Source organism: Alligator sinensis, unplaced genomic scaffold (assembly GCF_000455745.1).
Source record: "Alligator sinensis unplaced genomic scaffold, ASM45574v1 scaffold842_1, whole genome shotgun sequence".
Lineage (NCBI taxonomy): Eukaryota > Metazoa > Chordata > Crocodylia > Alligatoridae > Alligator > Alligator sinensis.
The window spans coordinates 201,868-208,191 of NW_005842295.1; the positions used below are offsets into that span (position 1 = coordinate 201,868).

The following is a 6,324-nucleotide window of genomic DNA, read 5'->3' on the forward strand; positions in this document are numbered from 1 at the left end:
ATGCCTCTCCCCTTTTACTCTCATGAGATGCAACTTTCAGTCCTTTTCAGATCCTCTCATCAAGCTGAAGTCTTTCAAGGGGAAAGATTTCCTTTGCTGAGTGCCTCAAACAGTACTTTCTCACCTGTTACTACAGAGCTTGTCCTACTGACACCTGCCTTTCAACTGAGACCTGGCCCTATTTTACCCACTGAGGTACAGATGATTCTTGAGGGAAGGCCAGCATCCAGCTGGTCATTTGCCCCTGTAGTGATAAAAATGATCATTTAGAGAGCTTTCCTAATTTAAGAGAGTGAGGAATTTGGGAATAGACTTACTGCCTCCCTGCCCAACCCACCCCTGTTGAAAATCTAGTCTTGAGATTTGGGTACAAGTGATTCCCCAGCTTTAAAGATGTATAATGTTTGCTGGCTATTTCTCTGGCTTGCCATCACCATGGGCAGAATTTTTCTAAAATTGGACTTTCAGAATTTTTCTAAATATTCATTCATTCTTGTTTCCTCCTACCATTTTGCATCATTGACTTTTTCTTGCCCTGATATGAAACGTGGAAAAAAATGCAACATTTTCCAGGAAACAGAAATCCCAGTTCCTAGACAGTGCTTACTTGCTCACTCACTCACTTATTCTGTCTGTCTCTCTCTCCCTTTCTCCCCCTTTCTCCCACTTCAAAAACACTTATGCTTATACACGGTCTATAACAGGGGTGGGCAAAATGTGACCCACAGGCCAGACGTGGCCCGCTAGGTCATCTATCTGGCCTGCGGGGCTCCTAAAAATTTAGAAAATTTATATTAATCTGTCCTGGGCTGCCTATCATGTGGCCCTCGATGACTTGCCAGAACTCAGTAAGCGGTCCTCCACCCATAATAATTGTCCGTCCCTGGTCTATAAGGTACACCTCAATCCTGTCTTCTACCTGTCTTCAGACTCCCACCCTCTCACAGATCTAATGACAAGTGGTTTGCCAAGGGTTTTTGGTTCTAGATAAGATGTGGATTAAGCTGTGTTAAAGTGACTTCACTGTAATTAAAAAAAACAAAAAACCATGATCTTCATTCTCCCTGCTGTGCAGCATCTGTAGGCACTGGTTGTGCAGGTGAAAGCACGTATTTGCACGTAAGAATCTGAGGTTCAGCTCTTGACTCAGCCATGGACTTTTATCTCATTACTTAGAAGTAATTTACAAAAGTAGTTTGGCTCCTAAAAGCCCAGATAGGCACTTGTGACTAAATTCCCAGTAGAGACTTACTTCCCAGAAGTAATCCTCTCTGAAGGGTTTTCATTCTCATTAGCTTGCAGAAAGGATCCTACAATGCCCCTTGCTGGGAAAACCCTGTTTGGCTGGAGCCGCAGAAGCCCCAGTCCTCCTCCTGCTGTCCTGGTGACCAAGAGCCTAGCTCACCCCTCCTGGAGGGGTCACAGTCACGGCTCTCCAGGCTTGTCACTGCCTTGCTAGCAAGCCCCCTGGTGCCAAGTTTCAGCGCACTCCTCTGGCCTCAGACCTCCACCCTTCCCCCCAAAAGAACAGTATATCCAGAACCAGCCCTGCCTGAGACGGAGGGGATATAGCTGCTGACAGCTGAGTGGAGGAGGCTGGGCACAGGACAGAATGGAAATGGGGATAGTCTGAAGGGCCACTGCTTCACTAAAGACAGTGCAGGGTGAGTCTCCATCTCCGCTCCTTCCTTCCTAGATCAAGCCAGGTTTTTGAGTGCTATCTGAATCCCTAGTTCTTTTGGCCCAGGGACTGCACATAAGATGCTAGCCCTGTATCAAGATAGGTCTCTCAATAGACATGGATATTATGCTTAGATATTTTGAATTTGGACTTTAATTTGCACTTGACTTGGAAGTATTAAAACGAACTTCCTTCCTTCATTACTTTCATCACCAGATTTGTATTTTATTATATAAAAACCATGCTGTGATGTTGTGCTTGAGATTTTTAAAAGAACTGTTTAATATCAGCTCCTTGACACAAATTGACTGAGTGCGTCATTTCATGCTCATCAACCCAGCGTGATTGGTAGCTCCTCAGGCTAAGACTGGCCCTGAATATCTTGACTGGGTCTTCCCTGAATTGGGGAAGTTATGAGGGGGTTATAATTATGATGAAATTAGCCCTAAGAGCTACTCTTAATATCCATTTTGCACTTATCTGTTACTAGGAATGTCAGGGAGAGGGAGGTCAGATGGACATCTCCACTGAAGATGATAGTTTGGGTGATCAAGGCCTTTCCGTTTGCTAATTAATTTGATAAGGTCTTTAGTGCTGGCAACCAGTTTACTAAAACTTTTGCCAAGTGGTGAATTTTCCTTTGGATCTTGGGGCCTCAAGCCTTGGACTTCTGCTCTGTTACAATATTTTATAATCTAGAGAATTTATTAATTTTTTTTTGCCTTGCTCTGTGAGCATCAGCTAGGGTGTTTCAGGCTGTTCTTAACTGCACAAATTTGTTTTAATCATCTTTGCTGAGATGGTGCAATTTGTCATTAGATTGAGCTCTGCTGTTACACAGTGCGACAGAGTTGCCTTTTCTAAATAAATGTATTACTTATATGTGGTACATAAAATACTTCAGATTTCAGGAGGTTTGTGTTTCTTTCTTGATTCTCTTGGGTCCCCCAAAAGCTTCCACCACGAGACACTCTTTTGCTTGCTCTGCTTTCCCCAGTCTGGCCTCATCATGCTTTCGGGGCCAGAAAGGAATTTTAACTGATGGTCACATTGTTACAGACTGTGGGGCTCTTTGCCTTCCTCTAGCAAAGGGCACAGCCCCCCTTCTTACATCTTTGGAATGTATTTTAACAACCATTGCAGCAGCAGGACGCTGACCGCCACTCTCCCCCTGCTTTATCTCTCGCGGGTCAGGGAGCAATGCCTTGGAGTTGTGTGGCAAGGTTGACTGTGTAGGCTTATTTATGGGTTAGACAATGATTTGAGTGGGATGGTTTGGCTAGGGATGATCCTGCGTCTGGCAGGCAGATGGACTAGATGACCTGCCGAGGTTCCAGTCCAACTTTTCTATGATTGTGTTCTACAATTCTATGATCATATTCCTGGTCACTGGCCTTATTGCTATTAGTAATGTGCAGAGAAGTGGGAGCACTAACCTAGGCTCCAGGAGTTAATGCAGCTACTTGGCCTTCCCCCACAGGAGCTTGTTTCCTTAAGTGTTTCCCTGCTTTCTGACACCAAGCACAGCTTCCTGGAGTGACTTCCCTGAATTTAGAATATTCTTCAACTATCTGGTTTCTACCTTTGGGATCCTCGTTTGTCTTTGCATTTCCACCTTTTCTGATCCTTTCTGAGTGCATTCAGTTAAACAGCCATGCTGACACTCCTTGGCCATGAGGACCTGAGGAACTATGACACACTGCTTGCTGTTTTAACTCACTGTCCCACTGCTTTTCTCACTCCAATTGCTCCCTTAGATCTTTTGCTTGTCTTTCTATGCAAGGGACTTCATTGTTATGAGCCGTATACACCTTGCATGTGTTGGCTGTTTTTTCCATTGTTTTTTTTTCTTTCCTTTTCTTTTCCTTTTTCTTCTAGTTTAAACATGTGACAGATATAATCTCAGGGTTTGTCTGCATCTGCTGCACCCAGCATGAAGGATGCTGTCTAATTGTCATTTAGTACCTGAATTACAAAGTGGGTAAGTACCACTGAGCACCCAAAAGAGTGGTTACATGGGGCCAACAAGAAAGCAACCAGCTAGAGGGAGCATAGCTCAATGCTGCTATGCATAGCACAGGACTGCTGGGATCTAGCCAGGGCCTTTGCTTACAGTGGAACAGGTATTTTTCCAGAGCTGTTTAAACATCTTATCCAATGACTATAAAATGCAAGGTGTAGTGGCCGAATTCCAAGAAGAAGGCTGGAGAGGCCTCTAAGTGATGCAGGAGACAAGTCTCTGGTTGAGGGAGCCTAAAATCCTTCTATCTTTCTCCTTGGCCAGTGTCCTAACCACAAAGCTATTGGCCTGAAAGGTGGAGGGTACCTTCCTCCTCCTCTGGCAACTGACACCTGATAGTTGTGTTTTTTCTATATAACTTTGCTTGTTTAACCAAGCACTAAATAAATGCACAGTACCCAGAGTTACTGCACAGTAGTGCCAGCAAATGCCTTTTTAGTGATATGATGCGCAGTAGCCTAATAATACTTCCCAGTAGTATATTAGCACTGTCCATGGTGTGATGCGCTACTATGCAGTGTTATTAGCTTACTATGCAATTAGTGTCTTGTGTAGATGTGCCCAGTGAAAACCTGGTGTTCAGTTGAGGTCTGTTCAGCACTTGCACAATGTGGGGAGATCAGCCTTGGTCATGGTCTTTGAAATACTTGGTACAACCATGCTCTGATATTAGCTGCTCCCTGACCCAGATCTTTTCATAACAACTACAGTGACACACAATGATAGCTATGTCACACAATGACAGCTTCAAAAATAACAAGAATTCATGCATGTGTTACAGGACTCCACACTGATAAAATGGAGCATGGAAACAGCACAGAGGTGACAGAATTTGTGTTGCTGGGACTGTCTTAGGCCTGGGAGGTCCAGCTGTTCCTTCTTGTCTTATTTCTTCTCTTCTACTCGCTGATTCTCCCAGCTAATGTCCTCATCATCCTCACCATCCATGGAGACCCCCGCCTGGGCTCTCCCATGTATTTCTTCCTGGCCAGCCTGGCCTTCCTGGACATTTGTTACTGCTCTGTCACCCCACCTAGAATGCTGGCTGACTTCTTCTCCTGCTGCAAGGTTATCTCCTACAGCGCCTGCATGGCCCAGATATTCTTTCTTCACTTTCTAGGAGCAGCTGAGATCTTCCTGCTCATTGCCATGGCCTTTGACAGGTATATGGCCATCTGTAAGCCACTACACTATGCCACCGTGGTAAACAGAGGGGTCTGTTGGGCCTTAGTGGTGGCTGCCTGGGCAGGCGGATTGATTCACTCCAGCATCCAGGTTGCCCTCATTGTTCCTCTCCCTTTCTGTGGCCCCAACAAGCTGGACAACTTCTTTTGTGACATCAGCCAGGTGATCAAATTGGCTTGCACTGACACCTACATCTTGGAATTCATCATGTTCTTCAACAGTGGCATGGCCATGCTCATGTGCTTCCTCCTTCTGTTGATCTCCTATGGGGTCCTGCTGTTACGGCTGAGGGCAAGTTCCTCCTATGAAAAGAGCAAAGCAGCTTCCACCTGTGTCACCCACATCATGATTGTCTTTGTTATGTTTAGCCCAGCCATCTATCTCTACTGCCGGCCCTTCCGCAGCTTCCCTATGGACAAGGTGGTAGCCGTGTTCCACACTGTGGTCTTCCCCCTCATGAATCCCATGATCTACACACTGAGGAACAGGGAGATATTCAGCGCTATGAAAAGGCAGCTGGGCAGATTTGGTCTCTAGAAAGGAAAATAGAACATGTCAGAATAAAAGAAATGCAGAAATCGGGATATTATTGTTTTGCTGACAAGGTTTTGTTTGAGTTGTACTGGAGTAGCACTTTAATCATGGTATAGGTTCTGCAAATTAACCATGGAGCTCCTCTGAAGTATCTTTGAAATAATATTTTAAAAGCTGCAGTATCTGTGGAGTACAGTGATTCTTTACTCTGTGGGTACATCTGTATGTGCACTTTAATGTGCAATAGCCTATTTTGTTGCACATTAAAGGGTCATGTAAAAAACCATGCACTTACGCTAATGCACAGTAAAATAGGCTGCTGCGCATTATGCATCACTTAAAAATGTGTGCTTTTCATACTGTGAATTAGGGCAACTTAACGCACATTTATTTATTACCTCACACTGGAGGTACTAAATTTAATGAGCATTAGAAAAAGCACATTAATGCAGGTGTAGACACACCTTGTGTATTTTTTATGGTGCAGAACCTATGGTCTAACTTTCTGGGTCCACAGTGTAACTTTGGAATCAATGTATTATCCATGAAGTGATCTAAAATATAGATGGAGAGGCTTTACAGCAGCTGTGTAGAAACACTGTTATCTATGAAATAACTATATATTAACTTTGTATAAGCCAGGCAGTAACTCTATAGTAATTATGGAGTAAGTCTACAACATCTGTGGGGAAATTCTCTTAGCTCTGTAAGTATATAGGCCAAATCCTATTTGGCTAATTCTTTTTCAGGCTATTTTTGAAAATGCGTGTCACCTCATGATCCTTAATCCTAGTTCATCCTGGAAGATATTTGTTCCCTTATGGCACCTGCAAAGGCTGATCCTATTTTGCCCTACAGATCCATAGTAGTAGAAATGTCCCTGCTAATAGTACTGTCAGTCCCT

General features: G+C 44.1%; 1 pseudogene; it reads left to right on the forward strand.

Moving 5' to 3' along the window:
* The first annotated feature begins 4,481 nt into the window (after window positions 1-4,481).
* Window positions 4,482-5,423, forward strand: LOC102383714 (annotated as a pseudogene).
* The last annotated feature ends 901 nt before the right edge of the window (window positions 5,424-6,324 follow it).